Source organism: Lissotriton helveticus, chromosome 8 (assembly GCF_964261635.1).
Source record: "Lissotriton helveticus chromosome 8, aLisHel1.1, whole genome shotgun sequence".
NCBI lineage: Eukaryota > Metazoa > Chordata > Amphibia > Caudata > Salamandridae > Lissotriton > Lissotriton helveticus.
The window spans coordinates 909,759,938-909,783,117 of NC_136069.1; the positions used below are offsets into that span (position 1 = coordinate 909,759,938).

Genomic DNA, 23,180 nt, shown 5'->3' on the forward strand with positions numbered 1-23,180 from the left:
TTAGCCCGCATGCTTACCCAGACGCACATCGGATGCGCGCAGCAGTCGTGCCGCTGGCACGCCAAAGGCAAGCCCGTCTGCGCCCGTCCGCACGCCGGCCGGGCACAACAGGGCCAGTCCCCCTGGCCATTTTACCCCAAAATGTATAAAGTATACCAGAGAGGAGCTTCACGGACTAAACCCAGTGAAGGGTAGGTTATGCTGTCCTTTTGATCCACTATTTGATATTGATTAAGGCATGGAGAGTCTTTCCTGTCATAGCTGTAGGCAACAACTTCCCCGTGTTCTTAATCTATCAGCACATGGTCCTAGAGTTGTGATTGATAATAAGATGGATGCAACCAGTCCAGGCGCTTTAAAATGTATATTACTTAATGCTAGATATTTAATTAAGCACAGTATAGAATGTGCTTTACTGTTAGAGGAATTAGAGGTAAAGCTGGCATTCATCACGGAATCCTGGTTAGACAATGCTTCACGACGAGATCTTGTGAAGGGCACCCCTCCTGGGTTTCATTGGTACACCTTGGACAGGCCACATAAAAAAGGGGATGGGCTTGCTGTTATTTATCATAAATCCCTGGGACCTAACTTCTTTCCGGTCTCCAACACGACCTGCAAAGCATTAGCTTTTAACATTCACTCTATAAATCACAGGACCTTTAAAGGCATAATATTATACCGCCCACCGGGTCCTAAAAATGGATTTCTGGAGACAGTAGGCACATTACTTGAAGAAGGACTATGTCTAGAATCTTACACAGTAATTTTAACTTCCATTTAGAAAATCATTTGGACTCTGACTAATCGATTGGAGCAAATCATGGGGCTGGTGGCCTTCTCCAGTTGGTGAAGTCCTCTACGCATGAAAAAGGACACACCCTTGACGGTATATACTCGAATAACCAGGACTTTGTTTGTACCTCCGTTCTTCCTATTCCATGGTCGGACCACTGTGCTATTCAGTTTGAATTGAATAGCCAGGGGAACCAACTAGCTAATACTAAACCCGCCCAGGAGATTGTGACAAGAGCCTGGGGACAACTGGATATTAATAAACATGGAAATTCCCTTAAGTAGCTCGATGCAACCCCCTCTTATGGGAGTTTAAAATGCCGCTGCTGCCTGTAATCAATGGCTAACCACATATTGCAATCAGCTAGCCCCTAGGAAACAGTGGACTCCCAAACAAGCTCTACCGTCAGCCCCCTGGTATTTGGAAGAACTCAGAGCTAAAAAAAACGGGATTGTAAACTGTTAGAAAGGGCATGGAGCAAAAATTATAGTGAAGCAGATAAGGAATGATACAAATACTGCATCACCTTATAAACAGCTGTTATTGGAAGCAAAAACAAAGTTTCTTTCAATTCAAATAGCCTTGGCTAAGTCCAACTCAAAGGAACTTTTTAACACTATAAAAAATGATCTACTCCTACCGCCCCAAGGAGCCATAGTAACCCATTATTTTGTGAAAAAAATTGCAGACTTTTTCAAACACAAAGTTGAAATTATATTTTCTTCCTTCACTGAAGCTAATAAAACTGCACAGTCCAACTTGAATGGACCAGGCAGTAATGATTCCTCATTGGTATTTGATCAACGTACCATTGGAGGTATCTGAGACAACCAAGGTCCTGACCTCGATTCGCTCAGGAGCTCCGAGTGGTCCTTGCCCTGCCTGGGTCATTAGACAAATACCTAAAGTGATGGGAATGGCCTTGGCCCCCTTTGTTCAATGCTATTTTTGCATCAGGCACATTTCCTATAATCTGGAAGCAAGCTTCTGTTCCACTTTTGAAGAAACAGAATCTGGATCCAAAAGACCCCAACAACTACAGGCCAATCTCACGGCTCCCTTTTCCTGCTAAAATCCTGGAAAAGGTGTTGAACATCCAGCTCAGTGCCTTTCTCCATCGTAATAACTCTCTGGATCCATCGCAATATGGGTTCAGAGCAGATCATAGCACTGAGCTGGCTCTGTTAAAATCCACTGAAGAAATTAGATAGGCCGTAGATGGAGGAGGTAGTGCAGTACTAATTTTATTGGACCTGTCTGCGGCCTTTGACACGGTCCATCATAAATTACTGATGGACCGGTTGTCTGCGATTGGTGTTTAGGCCATGCATGGAAACTCTTACAATCTTTCCTAGCTGACAGATCTCAAACTGTGGATCTGGATGGCAATTCATCTAAACCATTCACACTCCCATGTGGGGTGCCACAGGGATCTTCCCTTAGCCCAACCCTTTTAATATATATGTGGCACCACTGGCAGGAGTTATTAGATCCTTTGGCTTCCAGCTCACCTCCTACGCCGACGACACACAAATAGTGTTGTCATTGACATGGGGAGGTGAGAATGAAATTGGGGACCGCTTTCATGAATGCATGAGCGCAATATCCTGTTGGATGTCCTCCAATTGCTTAAAGCTCAACTCTAAAAAGACTGAGGTCCTTAAGTTTGGGAATAACCCACAGGTGTGGACACCAGACTGGTGGCCGGAAGACCTGGGCGCCTGTCCTGTACCCACCAGGAAGGTCAAAAACCTGGGGGTATTAGTGGACAACAAACTCACCATGGAGGATTAAGTAAGCATGGTGATCTCAGCTTGTTTTATGAATCTTAGAATCATAAGGAAAATCAAGATCTTCCTGACTGAGAGCAATCTTAAGACCGTATAAGGTCGCGTTTGGACTATTGTAATAGCCTATATTTGAATAATCAAAAACAACATATGTATAGGCTTCAACTGTCCAAAACGCAGCGGCCAGGCAGCTGTCCGGAACACCCAAATTTGTCTCTGTGAGAGGAGAGCTTAAGAAACTACACTGGCTTCCGATAAAACAAAGAGCTTGCTTCAAGGCACTCTGTATTGTTTTTAAGGCCATTAATGGAATTGGTCCTGAGTTTCATAAGCAAAAGTTCTGCTGGTATGTTCCTGGCAGAACATTACTATCTACCAGTGCCAAACGAGTGTAAGTTCCCATTTCGAAAAAAGTTAACTGGGGGGCAGGAGCTTCACTCTTTGTGCTTCGATAGCTTGTAATGAGCTGCCCTTCTCCCTTAAGACTGCTCTGGATCTTCTCTCATTTCGGAAGGGCCTGAAGACATGTCTCTTCTCGCAGTAGGATTTCTCTCAGCTTCCTCAGGTAACCAGTACTTGGCGCCAGGACACCCAAGGGAAAGTGCGCGCTCTATAAGTGCAAATAACATAACATATCGGCGGGGGAATGGGCTTGACACAGTGGGGTCGGCCAGGGTTGAGGGAGAGAAGTTCATGGGACATGTAGTAGTGAGTGGGGCTGGGGTGGGTGGTAAAGGAACCTGGATTTCCAGTGCTGGGCATGGACAGGGAGCTAATGGGCACAGCAGACTAGTCTTTGGCATGCCAGCTGTTCGTCCTCTGCATGTACGTGCTGCAGCTGCCATTAAGAAGATACAGAGGCCAGTTTTTCCAGGACTTTAGCATAATACGGTAGATGAGAGATGGGCCCATAGTTAGACATGGTCATGGAGCTGATCAAGGATTTATTTAAGGATAGAATGGTGGTATTTTTCCAGGTGTCTGGGAAGGGGGCAGCTGATAGAGAGAGATTGAGTATAGAGGTGATCGTAGAGAAGACGAGGATGAAAGAGATTTACTCTCGATCTATACTATGCCATCTATGCTTTCATAGACCAAAACATACTTTTGGTATTTGCCAGTGGGTTTATTTTGGCAAAGAATAAGCAACTCCTCTGCAATTAAGTTTCACAAAACTCATGAAAAAACAATCATTGGCAAAGCCAAAAGGATGGCAGCCAATGTCAGAATTATTCACTTTGCCAGTGCTTATTCACTTTATTAAAACTAAAATGAACAGTAGCCTTGTCCTTGAGAAGGTAATGATCCTCAAGTTGTACCAGGTTCTGCATAATTGTCTGGGATCTGAGATGACTTTGGTTTTGCTCAATAATGTTGTAATAAGTAAATGATTCTGGGGAGGACTCAATTATTCTTGTCTCAACTGTTCATACTACAGTAGTGACAATCACTTTTTCATCTTGATTGGATTGAAACAGGAGGGCATGTACTGTAGCTCGCGAGTTGCCAAATTCATACCAGAGTGTCAAAATATTCATGTTAGCCACTTTGTATCATTTGTGTCTGTAACTGAACATTTAATGGAATTTCAGTGTATGCATAACATGAAATTTTGCAAAAAGAATTTTGTGGTGTCTTACTTGAAAGTTGAATTTGAAGATATATCCTGCATGCAAAAGTCCCGCGAGGTACCAAGAAGGGAACTGGCTGGAGAAGAAAATGTCTCCCAGACTTTTTATGCTTCAACTAAGCACCTGCAAGACAATTATTGATTGAGGAAAAAATGCTTCATTACACACTTTTGGAATTGTTCACATTTCTGAAAGCTCAAATTTCACATATATTGCTTGTGTATTAAAAAGTTCTCAACCAGCTAATTTCCATGAAGGTCATCCGAATCAAATTCCTGTATATAGCACGTGCTTAGGGCTAAAAAGCTGTCCTGTCCCCTGGACCTAAATTGACGTTCCTGGTCTATAGCAATACTTTTTTGTAAAATACTGCCCTACAATGGTGGCCCGTTGCTGATCATTCAGAATGCTGAACCTCACTTCAAAACTCGCATTGGTTCTCCATTGAGTTGTGTTTTACATTTGAGACATTCTGTGTTGTCATATAACAAGCCACCATTGCTTTCCCTAAATTCATCAGTCAAAATAAGATTAATCTTGCTCGTTCCACTCTTTAGACTAGAGCTAAATCTTAATCATTTTAGTTCCATCAGTATGGCAATCAATTTTTTTGTACTGTGCTGCTTGCAGACAGTACTAGCCTTTAGAAAGTCCCTGCAGGCCTGTGTTTGTTTCACAACGGGGCCTGATTCCTAGGCTGCCAAAAATGGGTGCAAATGTAAACTGTCGCGAATTAGCGGTTGCACAATTTACATTATTACAAATTGTGCATTTTGAAATGCGAAATCAAATGAAATTTTAATATGATTGCATACATTAGTGGGTACTCAAAATGTCATTTTGCTTACTTAACTCTAATGATTGGAGGTAGGTTTTTAAAGGATTTTTAGAATTTCCCAAATCATTGGAGCAAACTCCTGAGTCGACTTCAATTTGCGGCCAACTTCAAATCAATCCCATTTCGGACACAGACAGGTTTTTGCAACCAAAATGCGATATTTGCATAGGTTGTAATCAGAGTCTTGGAATATTCCATTCCAGTACACGTGTGTTCATGCCGTAGCGCCAAAATGCCTTAAAATCGACTTTTGGTATTTATTAAAAACTTCCTATTGCTATAAAGCAGATGAGAAAGTGCATCTTTTTGGACCTTTGTGCTAGTTCATTACTGTTTCAATTATCACGAGAACGTGACGCCATATACTTTGGTTAAAAATGTGTGACCAATAACATATTGAGAGAGGAAAGGTTATTAACCCCTTCAGCAGATTCCTTCGGCATAGCTGTTTTGCTGCTGCCTGTTTTTTTCTCGTTAAGCGTTGATACCACTGGCCTTGTGACTCAGGCGTTTGTTTGTGCTTCCTTGCAGGATTCAATCAGCCTTTCCCCATTACATCATGCACGCGCTCTGGCAGCGGGAAGGCCCATCTGCAAGCTGATTAATGGAAACCGAGGTAAAAATATACCAGTTTGTGAGTTACATTGTTTTTGTTGGTGAATGTAACAGGCGTTATGGTGCTTCCCATTTCTGATTCTATTTGTCATATTATTAGTACTGAGGACGAACGTTCCTTTCAGACTCTTAAGATAGTCATTATTGTGTAACTCGAGTCGATTTTATAGTTTCATAATCGCTTGCGAATAGTCTTGACGTCAGCTCAATCTCTGTGTAAACCGTGCCTAAAATGACCAAATGTCTCCATGTCACTGCTCTGCGCACAGGTCTGTGCTGCCAGTCTGCTCAGGTTCTGGCACTATATAACGTATAGAGGACCAAGATACATTCATGTGAGTTCTTGGCCGGTCCCAGGTGGCCTCGTTTCTAATCCCGTGACACTTGTTTTTCGTAAAAATCTATTTCTTGTTTAAGGAAAGTACAGAACTGGTCGGTGCACTGGAGAATCAGTAAAGAGTCTTCTGTGGGTATTTTGTGTCCTAGACTCCCGGATTGCAGTTACTTTAGTAGTATTTCGCCCTTTTTGAAAGCAAGAGAAAGGGGCAGGGGTGAAATGTATGTTAAGAGCTTTGGGGTACGAAAAGAGGCCTCCAGGAAAGAGTTAGTGGTTACAAGCAGAGCTGTGCGTGGATGTCAGATCTGCAAGAGTAGCGGGTGTTTCCGGCGATGTAATGTGTGTTCTAAGAGCTGTTCGGATCTAGACATTGCACTGGCAGCGTTGCACTAGGACATTATTGGCAGGTACTGACAGAACTGTGTGAACATCCCAGAACTACAAGAGCAGAGGTTCCTTCAGGGCAGGGGCGAGGTGTCTTTTAAGAGCAGCGTGGATCTCAGTATTGCAAACCCATGCAAACCTTAGAATGCCCCTCAATTGATCAACACAAAACTCACTACTTTCACTATGCTCTGCTCCATTCACTGCTTTCTAAAGAGTGCCCAGATACTTTGCCTTTTGGTACTCTTTACTAACACAGAGCTGCCCAGCTCTCTGTTTGGGGACTCCTTGTGTACCTCTGGCACTGCACCTTAGCCCTACCCTTGTGTGGCACTGTAAACGGCCCACCACTTAATTCTTGTTCTAGATCAGTCCTGCTGCCACAGTGCCTTGAAAATGTGCATTTTTTCTAAAAAGATATGTGCATTCTTTACTAACCCATGAGTGAAAAGACCTAGTGAGAGAAAGCATCCCGCCAGACATCAAATGAAAAACTGAGGCAATCCTTACAAACTAGATGACCCATGGCTGCTGGAGACCTCTCCAGTGGGTTAAGTGATAGCAGGACCAGATGACAACTTTCTGAGATTGAACGGTTAAGTAGTCGTGAGAGCAGGCCCAACACACCCTAAATTGACATTTGATAGCCTATCTTTGTCAACACTAAACCAGGGTCTGTAAAACCTTCTAAACTGGCTGACTGCCTTACTCATGATGTAGATTGCACAGTAACAGGGAAATCTTCATCTTTCAGTACTCTTGAACAGATCTGCTATAACTCATGTAGGAGACCAGGCATAGAACATGTGCAGACAACAGTGTGATGATCTCATGGGGAGGTGACAAACACTAGTGTACCCCTACTCACTTAGGGTGGCTGTCACGATAGCTGGTACTAATGATGGACATGGCTTTCAGTTCTTCTGCAGAGGGCATGGTATAGAAATGGACTGACTTTCCCATGTCCATCACATCCCTGCCCTCAGCTGCAGGATTGCATGCTTTTTTGAACCAGAAGGGCTGTCACCTTTCCCTTCCCCTTCTCCTCCATTTCCAAGTCTCAAGCTGAAATGATGATGATTTAAGTATGGAGGTCCAGAGGGAAGTCGTCTGGGTACTTCTTGCGGAAACAGTCGCTCTAGTAGAAGGCAGCAGCATTGTTGGAAGCAGAAAGATCTTACAAAGGACCTTGTTGTGGGCAGTTTAAGTTCTGGCCCATGTGGCATGCTCTGTGCAAAGTATGCCTGCTAAGATTGAGGAGACAAGTTGGGGTGGTGATCTTTAGGTGGGCTTAGGGTGCACTGTTCCAGATGCTTTGCATGGTTAAGCTCGAGGTTATTTGCTAAGCTAGGTTCACTGCTCATGTAGCTAATTCAAGTTCAAACCAAATTCTGTCTCTCCTGGTGAGGACCATTAGTAAGTGCACTTTTGCCTAAACAGGTCATAATTCCATGTAAGTATGGCACACTTCCTATGATCACATGTCAGAAAGGGGCCACAGATTATGGCTACCTTCACTCTGACTAAAGTTCTACTCACAATAGAAATTTGGCAGCAGCTGAGAAGTTAAGGCCACTTCTGGTGTGGCTTATAATGGCTCAGCTTTTGCTTTTCTCTCTTCTTAAAACGTTGTCTGCTCAATATCCGTGAGGAAGCTGACCCCCCCCCCACCCCCACCCCTCACGTCTTCTGCAAAAATTCTGATATTGAGTATATGTTTACTGTTTATCTCCCAGCCAGAACCTATGTACAGCACTCCAGGTGAATTGTAGAATTCATGGACTTACTAAAAAGCTTTTGGAAAAGGATTTCACTGAGGCAGGTAACACACAAGCCTTATGTCTTTGGCAGTGTGTAGGCAGAAGCTCTCCTTGTAAAGCTTTCAGGATATAGGAGTAGACATAAGTATACAAAAACAGTAATTTACTGAGGTTGTACGTGTGACATTGGAAACCTATCCAAGCACAAATCAAAGGATTGCAAAGTAACCCAATCTACTCACCCAAGTCCCCATAATTTGCTTTCAGCCAAGGCTCGACTAGTAGTTTAAATTGCTCCAGGTTCACATCATGAGTTTTCCCCCCTCTACCAGATATCTCTGGTTGCTTTAACATCTAAATGATTCAATTTGTCTGGCCTACACTTAACTGGGTATTCTTTGGTGGAGGGAACAACACTCTCTGCTAGTGGGAACAGTTCTGATTTATCCCAATTAGTTTGCAATCCCATGCACTCATCATACCGGGTTATGTCTCTAATGCATGAGGGCTGTATTAAGTTCTAGGTTTTGAACGTACAATACAATATCTTCTGCATATCAGGACACTAATAGAGACACAGATTTAACATGGATCCCGTTTTACAAATTGAACTCATGTAGTAGCCAGCAGGCTAGAGATTTCATAGCCAGGAGAAAAAATGAGGAGAAATTAAAGAGGACAACAAGAAGCCATGTCTGGTGCCCCTGCCAATGGGGAAAATGGCCAAGTGTAGCCCATTCAGTTTTACTTGCTCACATGGATACTTACATATTAGATTAATCAAACTGAGGAAGTACTTCCCTAGGTCCATACACCTCGTGTAAATGTCCACTCCAAAACATCAAATACTTTCTCTGCATCAAGCAATGCTGCCACCTCGGGGAAGTCTGTGTTCACCCTGTGCAGAAAAGCCATGAATTTATGAAGATTTGATGCTGTTGATCTTTGGGGTATAAACCCGGCTTGTTATGGCAGCACCCGTCTCTTCAGTAATGCCTGTAGCCTCTGTGCTTAGATCTTAGCAAGGACTTTGTTGATGACATTTTAAACCTAAAGTAACCGATATAAAGCACACTGACTGGTGTCGCGACCTGGTTTTGGTAGAATGGTTGTTTCAAGCTTTGAGAGGGCAGAGTTATTTTTTAGTAATAGCTTCGCTATACACCTCTAATGGCTTAGAAGCCAAGATGTCTGAGAACTACTTATTACATTCAACTGAGATGCCATCATTTCCAGTTTTTTTTGTTTGACAGAGCAGTGATTGTGAGTTTTACATCTTCAATCGTTAGTGGGGAGTTATGCAGCTCATGCATCTCCCCTTTATTCCAGACCTGGGCTACAGCTAGGTCATTAGTTGCATATGTCAGAGCGGAGATATACAGCTCTAAATCATATCCCTGAAAGGCATGGGATGTCCATCAGCGGCATTGTTACGAAGCCTCCCTCCCCTATGATACCTGCTTCTTGCATGTGCTCCATATCCTACCTCATATTTTCGTAGACCAGGCAACCCAAAGGTATGTCAGGAGCATGGGTGTAGTTAATTATAGATGAACAGGCGGTCCCTTCGAATGAATTATTATTTAAAAATAAACATAGAAGCCAAATAGTTTCTATGACACCATTGATTGAATGAAGTAATAACAAAATAAAATCAAATTGAAAAGTAGTAAAATGAAACAAAAGCAATTAAAGTGGGGGAAAACAAGACACCATGTTCGTTGGGTAACACAATTCAGACATTGAAAAAAGTGACTAGAATAAACAATTTGGCACATCTATTCAGGTACCAATGCTATTAATTTAACAAAAATAGGGCATTGTAATAGTCATGGTACTAAAGGTCGACGAGGTTTCGATCCCTTTTAAACAATCGAGTGATCATCATTAAGACTAAATGGTATATGCCTCAGACAAGAATTGCCTAGATGGAAAAGGAAGGAAATGAGAAGGAAACAAGGGGGGGGGGAAAGAAGAGAAAAGCAGGGGAGAATTAATACTTGATAATAGCTGTATTTAAAGTGTGATGGCCTCGCATACCATGCACTGATGTATAACCATCCAATTGCGGCTAGAGTGAACTGATCAGGCGCACGTGAAGCATCCGTGCGACATGCAATTGTAGTTGGTGGGGAAGTGAAGTGATGCGGGTCATCCACTCTGTATAATAGGAATAATTGAGGTCTCTCCTGCGGAGCGAAGCCCACAGTGTGATGGAAGGGAAAGGAGCCCCCTATTAATAGCTACTAGCTGGGAGTGCTGGACAATGGCCCGTCTGCGGGGGTGGGGGGTGGGGGGGCGGTTTGGGAAGAAGAAATAAGAATGGGGGATCGTTGGGGCAGTGTGTTGGTCCCAACTAGATTGGTCAATTATCCTTACCAATTTTAAATTATTCCTTATCACGAGTTCCAATAAGGCAGAGCAGAATTTCCTGAGATTTTCAGAAGCAAGGGCAACCGTGGCCTGGATTTATAGCTAGGGGCCGCAGTGTCTGAGGGAGCGAGGCAGTAGATAGGTTCCCGGGTACAAGTTAACTAAAATCAAAGGGAGTAAAATTAGGTTGAGCCAACCCAGAGTAGAGGGTGAAGGGAAAACACAGCCAGCGACAGCTTACCTAGCAGATGGTCGGATAGAATGGGCTCCGTAAGCATCGGCTCACCGTGGGGAAGGAGACAGTAGGTACTGACTCATTTATGAATCGCGCACTGGTGTGGCAACGCCTAATGCGATTGCCATAATGTAACGTGCAGGATAAATGGCCCGGAAGGGGCTGAAGCACGCATGCGTATTAGCAGAGTGGAGCCCGGCTGGAGAGAGGGCAAGGATACGTACATGGTGTCTTGTTTACTCCCCACATTAATTGTTTTTGTTTCATTTTACTGCTTTTCATTTTGATTACATTTTGGTATTACTTCATTCAATCAATGGTGTCATAGAAACTATTTGACTTTTATGTTTATTTTTAAATAATAATTTGTTGAAAGTGTCCCCTATCTGACCTCCGCACCAATGCAAGGGTTTCACCTGGGTGATGACCCTCCCCACATGCCCTACTCTGTACACGCTGTGCTAAGTATAAAATTTCCTGATTTGCTACTTCCCTGATGTTCTTTAGGGTGTCCTCCATATTAAGTAATGTGGCTGGGTCTTTCTGTGCCTCATACTCTAGGTGTTTAGTTTCCCTTTGCTACACATCTAACCTAGATTACTGCGGTTTAAATATCCCTGCCCACTGGAAAAGCATATACCTCGGATATAGGTTTTGAACACCTCCCAAAGTGATCCCTCCTCAGCGACTGAGCCCTTTTTCTGCTGAAAGTACTCTAGTAGGCCTACCTTGATCTCAGATTAGAACACTGTGTCCCATAACTCTGTCCCTCTAAACTTACAATAGCTAATCCTCAGCATAAAATTAGGATAGTCCAACAGCAACATTACTGGGGAGTGGCCTGATAATGTTCTAGGCCCATTATACCCAAAGTATGTCCCGGGGGCCCCATGTGGCCCTCCTGACCTATACATGCGGCCCCCGGAGCAGCAGCAGCACTGGGTTGCTATTTACTCGACTCAGCACTAACATTAAAAACATTTTTAAGTATACCGCAAGCACTTTAGGGTTACTTGCAGTTAAACAAAAGGAAGTAACTAGGCCCTCTACTTTAGGAATACCTTCCTTTTTAAAGACAGAAAACATGTAAAAATGTGATACACTTTTAGAATTTTGAAAAGACAATTTTAAAATTATAGCAGTGCATTTAGAAATCATATTTTAAAGTTATGGTTTTCAAACCTTTATTTAGAAACGTATCAAAGTAACCTTCATATTTTTGATTAATCAAAGTAATCACCCTTCTGGAATACATTGAATACGAAGAGAAATAATTGTGATGTAGCTATTAGTTGGCAAAGCTAGATTGTGCCTCTGCTGATGTATGCATTTCCTAGAGAAATGCTACTTCTGCCCATGTCGATCAAGATAAGCCAATGCCTGACACTCTTTGCACGGGTTGTTAAACTCGCCTATATTCCAACTGATTAATAGAAGTGTGGTGGTCATAGTTTTAGTTACCATGTTGGTTCCAGGGATCTATGTGGAAACGTGTTGAGCTGCGTATCCTTATTCCCTTCACTTCTGTTCAGTGCCATGTAAATAAATGAACAGATGTTCTAGCCTACTCTAGACAAAATAACCCTCCATCCACGCCAACCCCAGTCAAGGACAAACATCCTCTCCCTGCTCGGAAAAAAAAGAAAACCTGCTTAGTGATACGTTTAATCACTGTAATTGCACTCAACATGTGGGGGGGTGCCTAAGAGGGCACACCAGGCCTCGGTGCCTACTTCTCACACACTACTCTATGGAACAATATGTAGGGCCCCTCTAGTACTACTGCTACCAACAAATAGTGGGTACCCTGATGATGTGGAAGAGGATTTTAGCATACCAGTTTTTATATTGTGTCTAGTTTTATCTCTGCGGCTAGGAGGGGACCTACACCAGCATTGACTAAAAACATCAGTCTTATCCATACAAATTGCATAATTGTGCCTCATTTGTTACATTTCCAATACCTCAACCTGTTTATCCAATCATGCAATAGTCCTCTAAATCAAAATATAAGCAATTGATCACTGTCACTAAATGTAGATATGTGCTGTTGGCCTCCATGTCTAGATTCTGGGCTGCTATTGCTTGAGCTGGTTACAGCTCTTGTTTTAAAATGTTTTTATTGAAATTCCAATGCTTGCTCTGGCTGCTTGCAAAAAGAGACTTTGGCAGTATGTTCTTTCTGTGTAGTATTTGATGGATAGTTTACGCAGCTGCTTCTCAACCTCCAAGAATGACTTTCTAGCATCCTGAACCACTGGTGTGATGTTTGGACAGAACACCACAGGGGTGCTCCAGTTGCACCTTGTAGGCTTAGCATTGTATCTCTGTCCCTGTAGTTTAGCATACAAGCTATAATTGGTCAGGGATTCTGTTCTGGTTGAGGTGTGAGGGCCAGAGATCTGTGTGTTCTTTTGATGATGAAGCCTGGTGAAAAGCCTCCCTTCCAATCATGGATTCCAGTAACGTTTCTACAAAAGTTGGCATGTTTTCTTTTTGTTCAGATTCTGCCACCCTCGACATCCTAATGTTGTTTTATCACTGTAGCCCCTCCAGATCGTCCTTTTCAAGCTAGCTTTCCAAGCTTGTTATTTCAAGAGTGTGGCCAGTTTACCAGATACATTACGAGTTGAATTTTCCACTTCTGAAACTCTTGTTTCTGCCTCTGTTAACTTGGAATCCTGCATTTCCAAATGCTCCTTGAAGTTATCTTTACCAGGGTGTCTGTTTTTGTATCCTTGGAGTGCACTCTCCTTCATGTCTTTAAGCAATCCCGTCACCTCTGAGTCTTGTGTCTGAGTCTGTCTCTCTTGCTCTGTTTTTTATTGAAATTTGACCTCTGTCCTTGAACCGAGGTCAAATGAGGCAAAATAAAAACCAGATTTAAAGACCTCTTTATTGCCCATTCACTTTCTGAATGAACAGTACACCTGCCCCTTTACTCTACACCACTCTGACACGCCTGTCCATTCTGTGATATGGTACTCTATTCCACTTTACGCCACAACACTCTACTTCCCTGTATGCAGCTCCCTCTTGCAACTTTACTACATTCTGACGCACTATGCCACTCCATTCTGACACTCTATTCCTCTACACCCTACGACACACTACTCCCTTCAGCTACTCCCTTAATGACACTTCACTCCAAACCACTCCACAACACTCTACTTTACTCTACTCCAGTCTACGACACTCCACTCCACTCTCTTCTACACCACTAACTTTTAGCCGTACTGAACAGCTGCCACCTGGTGTAAAACATGGCTAAAACACATCGGCAAAGCCAGTAGGTATTGCATAGGTGAGACCTATTAGTTCTGCCAATGCTTGTTTTTTGTCAGGTGGACTAATACTCTCCTCCCTGTCTTTAATAGAGGTTAACTTCCTTCAGTGTGGTGCTGAATCTTTTGACACTCTGCCGGTTTCATAATATGCTCTTGTCCCTTACCTATTTCAAAAGCCATTGCTAGAATGTGCCACAAAAATTGAGATATGTACTCCCACTTGCATCATTATCTGTCACCCATCTCATCAAGGAGGCAGAAGACTCCTTGAAAAGGAGGGTTCTGCACTGTCAGCAATTGTCTAACCTCCATCATTTGCATGCCTTTGATCCAGCTCTCATACTCAAGTCTTATTACGTATAATTTCGGTTTTGTCTGAAACTATGCATAAGAAATTGTCCTCATATTTATCTTGGTTCTCAAAGAAATAACAAAAATAACTCCATCTGGGGAGCAAAATGCTTCCCTGTTGGGTGCCCTCTGACAAGAAATCAAACTGATGTCCAATTTCCTTATCATTCCTTCTATACAAAAATAACTGTGCCAAATTGAAAGCAAATTTAATCAGTGTTATCGTCCCACAATTATGAATATCTGAGTGAAAGGGCCTGGATGGAAATCCCTTTAAACAACTGACATAAACAAGGGAATGCTCTCCTTCTTGATTACCATTTACATAACCATGTGCAGCGGAAATCAACAAACAATTTAATATGCATTCCGTTTTTTCACCACTTCTGAAAGAACATTCCAAGTATGTACTACAGGCACTAAAGTAACAGCAACAGCCTGCACTGAAAGGCCTGTGGTACCCCAATACTCCAATTTCTCCATACCACAAGCTGTAAAAGATTCTCCTCCAACAGAGGATGGATGCTTCCATCCTTTTTGGTCAGAACTTCAGGGTGTGAGGAAAAAGAACGGGCAAAACTGGAAAGATCAACAAGATCTGAATACCATGCTTGTGTTTTCACCGTGTCATGACAATATTCATTTGACTCTCTCCTTCCTAAATTGGGGCAGTGTCAATTGGATCATCGGAAACATTCAAAATGCGTATTTAATGCCCTACCCCATTCTTGCAGGAAAGCATTAGTTCCCCACAGACTCTAGATATGGTCTGTATGTAAAACCAAGCTCTTTGCCAATTCCGCATAGAGGCGAACAAATCCACCCAACACAGTTCCCCCAGATTTTAAAAGTTATGAACCCCTCTGTAAAACAGCCTGGGTGGAGAACATTCATGCACATTTAGGAGTGTGCAACCCCGCTGCACAGCCTAGCCCAACCCCGCCAAACTGCCCCAGCACAGAAAAATAAAATGATAGTAACATTGTGTTATCATTTTATTTTTTCCTTTTTTGCCGTGCTGAAAGGCGCTCCGGAGGAGGGGCCGTCCCTGCCAACAAAAACGAAGCAAATGAGTGACAATGAAGCCAACCAATGGTAAGATACGGGTGGCCTCTAAGCCTACTGATAGAAAACAAAATGACTCAAAGCGAAAGTGATTCAGTGAGACCTAAAAATTCTAATTTTTAATAAATATTTCTCAACTAATCAGTTGTGTGAAAGAAACACACTATTTATAATGTTCAGGATGTCTTATTCTAACTAGGGTGGGTGGAACTCGCAGAGTTACAGAATAATGCTGAGATTCTGCGGAATTACAAGCACTGCTGAAAAACAATGGGAATGGTACAATGCGTTGTGCAAGATGGTACAAGTATTTGAGTTGATTTTGCTGGCGCTCGAGTAGAAAATGTTTTAGAGTGGCAACAAATCTACTGGATTACCAGTCCTCTGAACGCTCGCGAACACTGGCAACCGCCCATGTTAAAAAGTGCGCTAGTGGATGCCAAAGCTCGCTCACATATTTTGGAGCCTCACCGGAGAAAAATTCTGCCATGCGCCGATTGGCGGAATTTGGCCAGAACTCGGACTTCAAGAGTAATGCTGAGTGACCTAAACTCTGCTGATTCCGCAGGTGGAACAGAATATTTTGCCCATTCCAAATTCTAACATGTTAGTTGCATGTATGTCATGCCAAGCATTTTCAAGGCTCAGTTTGTGCACGGACTCTTCGAGACCTAGCTGACACTTCGCTTAGTTCTATCTTCGGTTTCATTTGTTGGTTTGTCCACATTTGTTCATTACTTCTAAACAAGCAGATTGAGGTAAGTGTGTTGCAATCTCGAAGAAACTTGAGAAGAAGGTTCTTGTGGCACCTCATGCATTTACTTGGAGTAATCAAGCTAATTCCTCTACCACAGAAGCCTTCAGTATGCAGGTAGTGTATTGTAGTTCCTATATTCCCAATAGGCTCTGCGCATTGGAATAATATATACTATAGATTTGACGTAGGACTGAGGTCTACTAGGTCTCTATCGAATATACTAGACTTAATTGTGAGTGCCAGCTAGCTCAGAGATCACTAGAAACGTTCTTGAATACACAAGAAGGGATTAGTTTCTGATAACCGCATAAACATGACAACTTTGTTTCCCAAGAATAAGAAATCTATCTCTAGAGTCGCGGAAACAATAGATAGTTATTTCACTCAGTCAATCGTGCATGCTTCGTTTCACCAGAGGTGCAGAGAAATGGAGACAGGCTTTTTCAATAAAAGGGTATTTATTGAACAGTCTTCTTTCTCATGCAGAGGAAATGAACTGCTACAATCGTAATACTGGTTGCAAAGTACAATGCGTACAGTACTAGCAGTATTATAAAATAATACTGTAAAAGCAGGATATGGTTTCTAAGCCATAAAATACGTACACTAATAAATAAAGACTAAAAGTACACAACTGGTGCTTCTAAAATACACCTATCCCGGTGTACCTAGCCTAAGTTAGTACAAGGGAAGAAGTAAGTGAGGTGTAGCTTAAGTTTAGTATTCTTTTGCCAAGAATCTTTTCCAAGAATTCTCTACGGGTCCAATCAGCTCCGTACCTTGGTTTAGAATGAAGGAGGTCTTTTATCTCTCTCTCAGGACTCGATTTCCCAGCAACCCGCAAGGGTAGCCTGGAAACACTGGAGCTGGATTTCTCGGCAAGAGAAAAGACAGCGTCTCTCTCAGTGCGTTAGCTGGAGGGTCAGCTTCCTTCGGCACTTGCTGCAGCAGGGTCGTCGGGCAAGTAGATAGTCGAACTGCTCCAAACCACCGTGTGTTTGCCTGGGCAAGTGTGGACATATTTATACCTTGAAGGTGCCTTCTTTGACGTAAGGTTGGACATAAAAGACTCAGTTCTTTGAAAACTCCATGAGTTCTTGGATAAATCAATATTCAAGCAAGGGGAAGTCCCTGACTACTGAAGGCGGGTTTTTCCAAGAAATTGTTGTGGATTTTCGGAACTAGTGGAAGTAGCCATGCCGTATTTGGACTGCATAGGCTAAGTCTAAATATGGTTAGGATTTCTATGCCTATATAAGGATAGGGTGATTTATACCTATATATGGGCATGAATCGGGAAAATTACACTAGGGCCCTATAACGCCACACAACACCCACTCCACTTTAATATGTTCAACATTGCTAAGTTATAAGCATCTAAAACATATCTAAAGCATGTCCCGCCCAAAATACATGAAATGCATTTGAAAAGGTTTGCACATGAAAAAATTAGCATTTACGTAGTTAAGAACAGTGTTTTCATATGGAGTATAAAGCATGAAAGCATTAATACTAATTAAATCAATAATTAAATGTACAAAAAAAGTCGAGACCATCCCATAACAGAATAATATACTGTTTTGGTTATGAGGACAAGTTCAAATATTGTCTCTAGGAAGTGTTCAAAAAGAATTTCTTGTTCTCTAAGAATAGTTCTACTTTAAGCAGATTACTTTGTGCCAAAAAAAAAAGTTATGTGTTTTTGGAAAAAGGAGTCAAATCATAGAAAAATAGAGTTCCGAAGTTAGTTTTGTTTTTGAAACACGAAGGCCGAATTCAGAGTTCATGGAATGTTGTGTGCAGATTTCAAAAGTTATTGTCGGTGTCAGGAGAAAACATCAAATTGTCTAAGCTGGCAAAGAAATAGTCTCCCACAGTAGGTGAAAGTGGAACTACTTCCTTAAGTAGGTCAATTGTGCACAGATGCGAAGCATCGCCGTCAGCGTCAGTTGCCGCGTTAGCAATGTTCAAATCGGATGGTACCTGTGTGCCAGTTGTTCCTCGTACCTCACCTCCAGTGAATTTGCTGATGAGATCTCAATGAATGCCGTCATCAGGATAGGTAGCCATTGGGGGCAACACAAAACGTGAGCCGTTACTGGACCCAGTAATGCGTCTGCATCCGTTGGCGCAACCGATGGTAGTGTTAGACAAACATCTAACACGCATTCTTCTCCGCAAAGCAGGCATCGTAGAACAGGTAAGATGCAATCTTGCCAGATTGGTCTGAACGAAAGAAACCAAGTGGTATTCAGATCTCTTAAATGAGCCAAGCCAATAATCTGTAAAATTCGGTCATGATACCGCATGGCTAGGAGAGCTTGTTCCATGGTAGTCTGGGTACCGTTGATGACTAGACTTGACATATCGGAGCAGAATAAACAAAAATAGAATTCCTGCTATGAGTCCCAAAATGAGAGGCAAGCCGCCGAACACAGAGTGCACGAAATTTGGAAAAATGCCAAGGACTGCTTCAAAGGGTGCTAACAGTCCCGAAAAAATCATCTTAAATACATGTGCGATGCCGCTGGTATCAGACATGTTTAAGATTTGACCTAACATTTCTGCGAAATGTACTGGGCAGTTTGTTGATAATGCATGTATCTCTGCAGAAGTCCTTGCAACTTGCAGATCATACGTTTCTCTAGACGAGGTCAGTGGCACAGTTTTTTGCAAAAAGAATGGCTTTCATTCTGCTTAAAGTATCAATTCGTATAGAAGAGATATTCAGTGAAGGCCATAACGCCGACTCCCTGTCTGTCTTGCCTTTTGGATACAATACTTGCTTACAACAAGTGACCCTGGCTTGACACACTAACTAGATACGCTTTTCCTGGCACCATGCCACAACAGCTGTGATCATTGAGCATAACGTAGCTGCCATTGGAAAGCTGCCTGAAAATTGGTTCTATCACTGCTGCTGGTTAACCGTGCAGGTGGCAAGAGAGGATATTTGAAGAACCTTCGCAGGCTCCGTGTAAATTAATACTTTGACACAAAAGTGTACCGCTTAGTGAGTTCTTACAATTTTTTCCACTAAGAAAAACCTCCTTTCCCCCACTCCAACATTTTTGTGTGTATGGTAAAGTCCAGGTCGACTTAATGTATCCTTTACCCAACCTTTCATGCAGGCCTGCAGGTATATGCTGTAGACAATACTGAAATTGGAAAATAGTCACTGGTATTGTGATAGTGCCATGTATTATCCATTCTAAGACAGGTTTCTCAGAAACGGTTAATGGTAATCTTTCCAGTTTTTCTATGCTCCGCACCGTATAGTCTGAGATTTGTTTATCTATAAGGGTAAATACAGTAAACAAGGACGTGGTATTTATTAGATGCCATGGCACGTAGCCTGAACGCAGATTTTGTAACGTCCAGCTTAGCAGCATTATAGAATGTAATTGAGACTGGCCATGTTGTAACATTAGCAAGTCCTGCTCTATTATGTCAATTGCAGAGGATACAATGCTGTCCAAAGAATAAATTCTGGAGGACAGAGTTGTTAGCCCATTGTCCACTACAGAGAGAGCTTTCTCTAAATGAATACGATCAATTTCTCGTATTCTTTCTGCAGTTTCCATTTGCGTGATTTTCCATGCTTCATTGTAAGCAGAATATATACCGGCGTATATGAAACGTTTTTGACGTTGTTTACGAGGTCCAAGTAAGAAGTCTTGTAAGTCAACGCCTTCTTTAAGTAAAGTTAAGTGTTAAATTTCTGGAAGTGTGGATTTCTGTAGCCACTCAAGGCATAGTTTTCTACACTGTATGTGCACTTAGGGTGCGTATGTTATCTTTGAGTCTCCGATTACTCATATTGTATTTATTTTGGCTCGAGTGTCCCTTTGAAAGGCCAGTAAACATGGTGAACACTCAGTATGGGAAGGAGAACAATCCCCTTCACTCAACCCGAACATTTCCTACTGTGTAGTTATTTTTAAGCTTTTTTCTCGTGACAGACTAAAGGGTGGTGGGGAATATACTGTGTGGGAATTTGATTTTTGCAGAGCGAAAGCAGTGGGTAAGATATATAAGCAGCAAGGAGGAAAACTGACTACACGAAAAGTTAGAAACTTGTAGAACAAGCATTTGCAATGCAAAAGGTCTCGCATTTGCGAGAGTTTAGGCTATCTGCATAGTAAATGAAAATGCCTTTTATTAATCTGCTTCGATATTTAACGCACAAATAAAAGGCATTTTCATTTACAATGCCAAAAGCTCAAACTCTTGTAAATGCGCAGCCTCATTTCAACGAAGCGGCCGCCGTTGTCATGGGTTACTTGGAAAGTGAAAGCGCGCATGGCAAGCTGAATGTTGCAAGAGAGCATGTCGTACCTGCAGTAGGAAAAACTCATTAAAGAAAATAGTGCTTACAGTCTAAATAAGACGCACCGTGTAAAAGAAGTAAAAGGAACAGCCGTCATGGGAGGTTACAAATGAAGACAAGGCGGTCCTAAGGAGGGACTAGCAAGCCTATTAACGAATCGGAAGCCAGCATTTACGAAGGACAATGATACAAGCCAATGATGCATATGGGCAGAGAGTGGGCGGGGCTTCGAGTTCATACTGCCCAGGCTCGACCTAAAAACAAAATGCTGTTTTTTTCTGGTTTTTTTCCTCCTTAGATACCAATTGGAGTTGGATAACAGATGTGGGAGTGACAGGGAAACAACATGGAGAGTTCAGGAGAGAAGGGCGCAATGGGAAGAAGCACATGAGCGAGCACAACATAAAGAGGGGTGGTTAACAGAGAGCAACAGGGAGAAAAAAGTACATGAGAGAGACTGCTTGAAAACACACAGATTGGGGTGGGGTGGGGTTAGAGTGGGGCTGGAGTTAGTGGAGTGGGGTTAGAGTGGAATGGGGTAGGATTTGGGTATAGTGAAGTGGCGTAGGATTTGGGTATAGCGAAGTGGCACAGGATATGGGTATAGTGAAGTGGCGTAGATTGGAGTGGAGATGAGTTGGACTGATTGCAGTGACGTTTAGACTGGGAACTAGTAAATTGGAATGAAGTGGGGTAGATTGGACTTGGGTATATTGGAACAGAATGGGGTAGATTGGGTTAAGTGGAGTGGGGTAGACTATCGTAGTGGATTGGCTTGGGGTAGATTGGAATCAGATAGAATGGAATGGATGGGGTGGGTTAGGTGGAGTGGGATAGATTGTAGCAGGGTGGGGTTACATTGGAGTCGGGTAGATTAGAGTAGAGTGCATTGGGGAAAGTGTTGTGGAGTGAGTGCCGTGTTGTGGAGTGAGTGCCGTGTTGTGGAGTGAGTGCCGTGTTGTGGAGTGAGTGCCGTGTTGTGGAGTGAGTGCCGTGTTGTGGAGTGAGTGCCGTGTTGTGGAGTGAGTGCCGTGTTGTGGAGTGAGTGCCGTGTTGTGGAGTGAGTGCCGTGTTGTGGAGTGAGTGCCGTGTTGTGGAGTGAGTGCCGTGTTGTATAGTGTCTTGGAGCGGAAGGGCGCAGAGTGAAGTGTCTTGGACTGGAGTGGCGTGGTGTGGCATAGAGTGGAGTGTGGAGTGTGGAGTGTGGAGTGTGGAGTGTGGAGTGTGGAGTGTGGAGTGTGGAGTGTGGAGTGTGGAGTGTGGAGTGTGGAGTATGCATGGTGTGTTAGCACACTGCCATTACAGACAACACATTTTCAATTGAAATGTCCATTACATTTGCACAGTAATACGGGTTTACGGCACACAAAGGATAATGTGTGTATGTGTCATCACTTAGTGTATTGATGTTTTGATTGTATTCAGATTTGTTTCCGCAACATTTCAAAATTACAAAAACAAAATTGCTTCATGTGTACTAATTCGGATATATTCTGAAACATCAGCACAGTTCTTTTTTTTGGGTGTGTTAGAAAAAAAATCATACACCCTCCCCTCTTACATGGATACTTGGCAGGATTGTCTCATAAATACTCACGTTGAAATCAGGGAAAGGAAAGTAAATGCTAAGCTTCTTCAGAAGAGAGCTTGACATTTAACCTCGGTCTTTGAATGCACAGCAAGTGTGTGACAAGATGGGAACAAGATTTAAAGACCTGTTTAGAGAAAGCGGGTTAGTGGAAGAATATAGTAAACAAGGTTTGGACAACGGAAAGGACGAACTCAAGCTGGACAGCCTAAAGTAAAAAAATAAGCCAGCACATAAAAAAACAGAAAATGTGAGTTGCAAACCACAAAGCCAATGGTAAGCAATAGGCAGAATGCATTCTTTGGTGAGCCTTCTGAATGTCCCCAAGATGTCCTTAGGAATCCAGGTTTTGACGTAAAACCCAATAAGAGACTCGATATTCACGTTCCATCTAAACAGAATGGGCAGTTTCTAACCAACACTGTTGAATATATTGGTGCCTTTTTAGAGTTCATCCAAACTATAGATTGTGGCACCTGTCCCAATCTTAGCATCAATATCCATCTCCTGGGTCCCCTTGCCTTTATATCCTTTAAATATTGCTGCATTTTCCCTACACTCACCAAGTTCAGCATATGTGCAACTTCGGAAGGTTGGCTGCAGTCTATATAGTCAATTAGCAAGGCTGCTGCTTTGATCAATCATTTACTTTCTTTCTCCCGACTTTTGGACAAGAAGCATGCTATAGGTTCTCCTTTGTATCCACATCCTATGTGACTTTCCTCAGATTTGCCTCCTAGGACTCCTCTGAATAGGACTTAAGAATGTGCCTTACCAAACCATTTGCTACGTGTGCAATTCCATCCCAATAATTTCGGAGATTCTGGCAATATTTAAATTGTAAATTTCTAAGCGTAGTGCAGAGTTGTGACCACCTTTGAAGCCCCAAACACCACTTCTAGATGTTCAATTCAATTACTTCCAAACATTGTATATCACTCTCTACCAATGTTTCTGTCCCTTGGAGCAATATGTTTCTAATTTTCAGGTTTTATGTCTCGCAACAATTTTACCGAGTTGTGTCCGAGTTTCCTGGCCCATCC

General features: G+C 42.5%; 1 protein-coding gene across 7 annotated transcripts in view; it reads left to right on the forward strand.

The window, feature by feature from the left end:
• The window catches only part of ST3GAL6 (ST3 beta-galactoside alpha-2,3-sialyltransferase 6), a 635,416-nt gene that overhangs the window by 278,999 nt on the left and 333,237 nt on the right, over positions 1–23,180 (forward strand). For 6 of the 7 annotated variants that reach the window (XM_078657726.1, XM_078657728.1, XM_078657722.1 and 3 more), the window contains one exon: positions 5,587–5,671. The exons of the other annotated variant lie outside the window; for it this stretch is intronic. The gene's annotated coding sequence lies outside the window, so the exon portion shown is untranslated. The remainder of the gene's footprint in view (positions 1–5,586; positions 5,672–23,180) is intronic. 7 annotated transcript variants of the gene reach the window in all.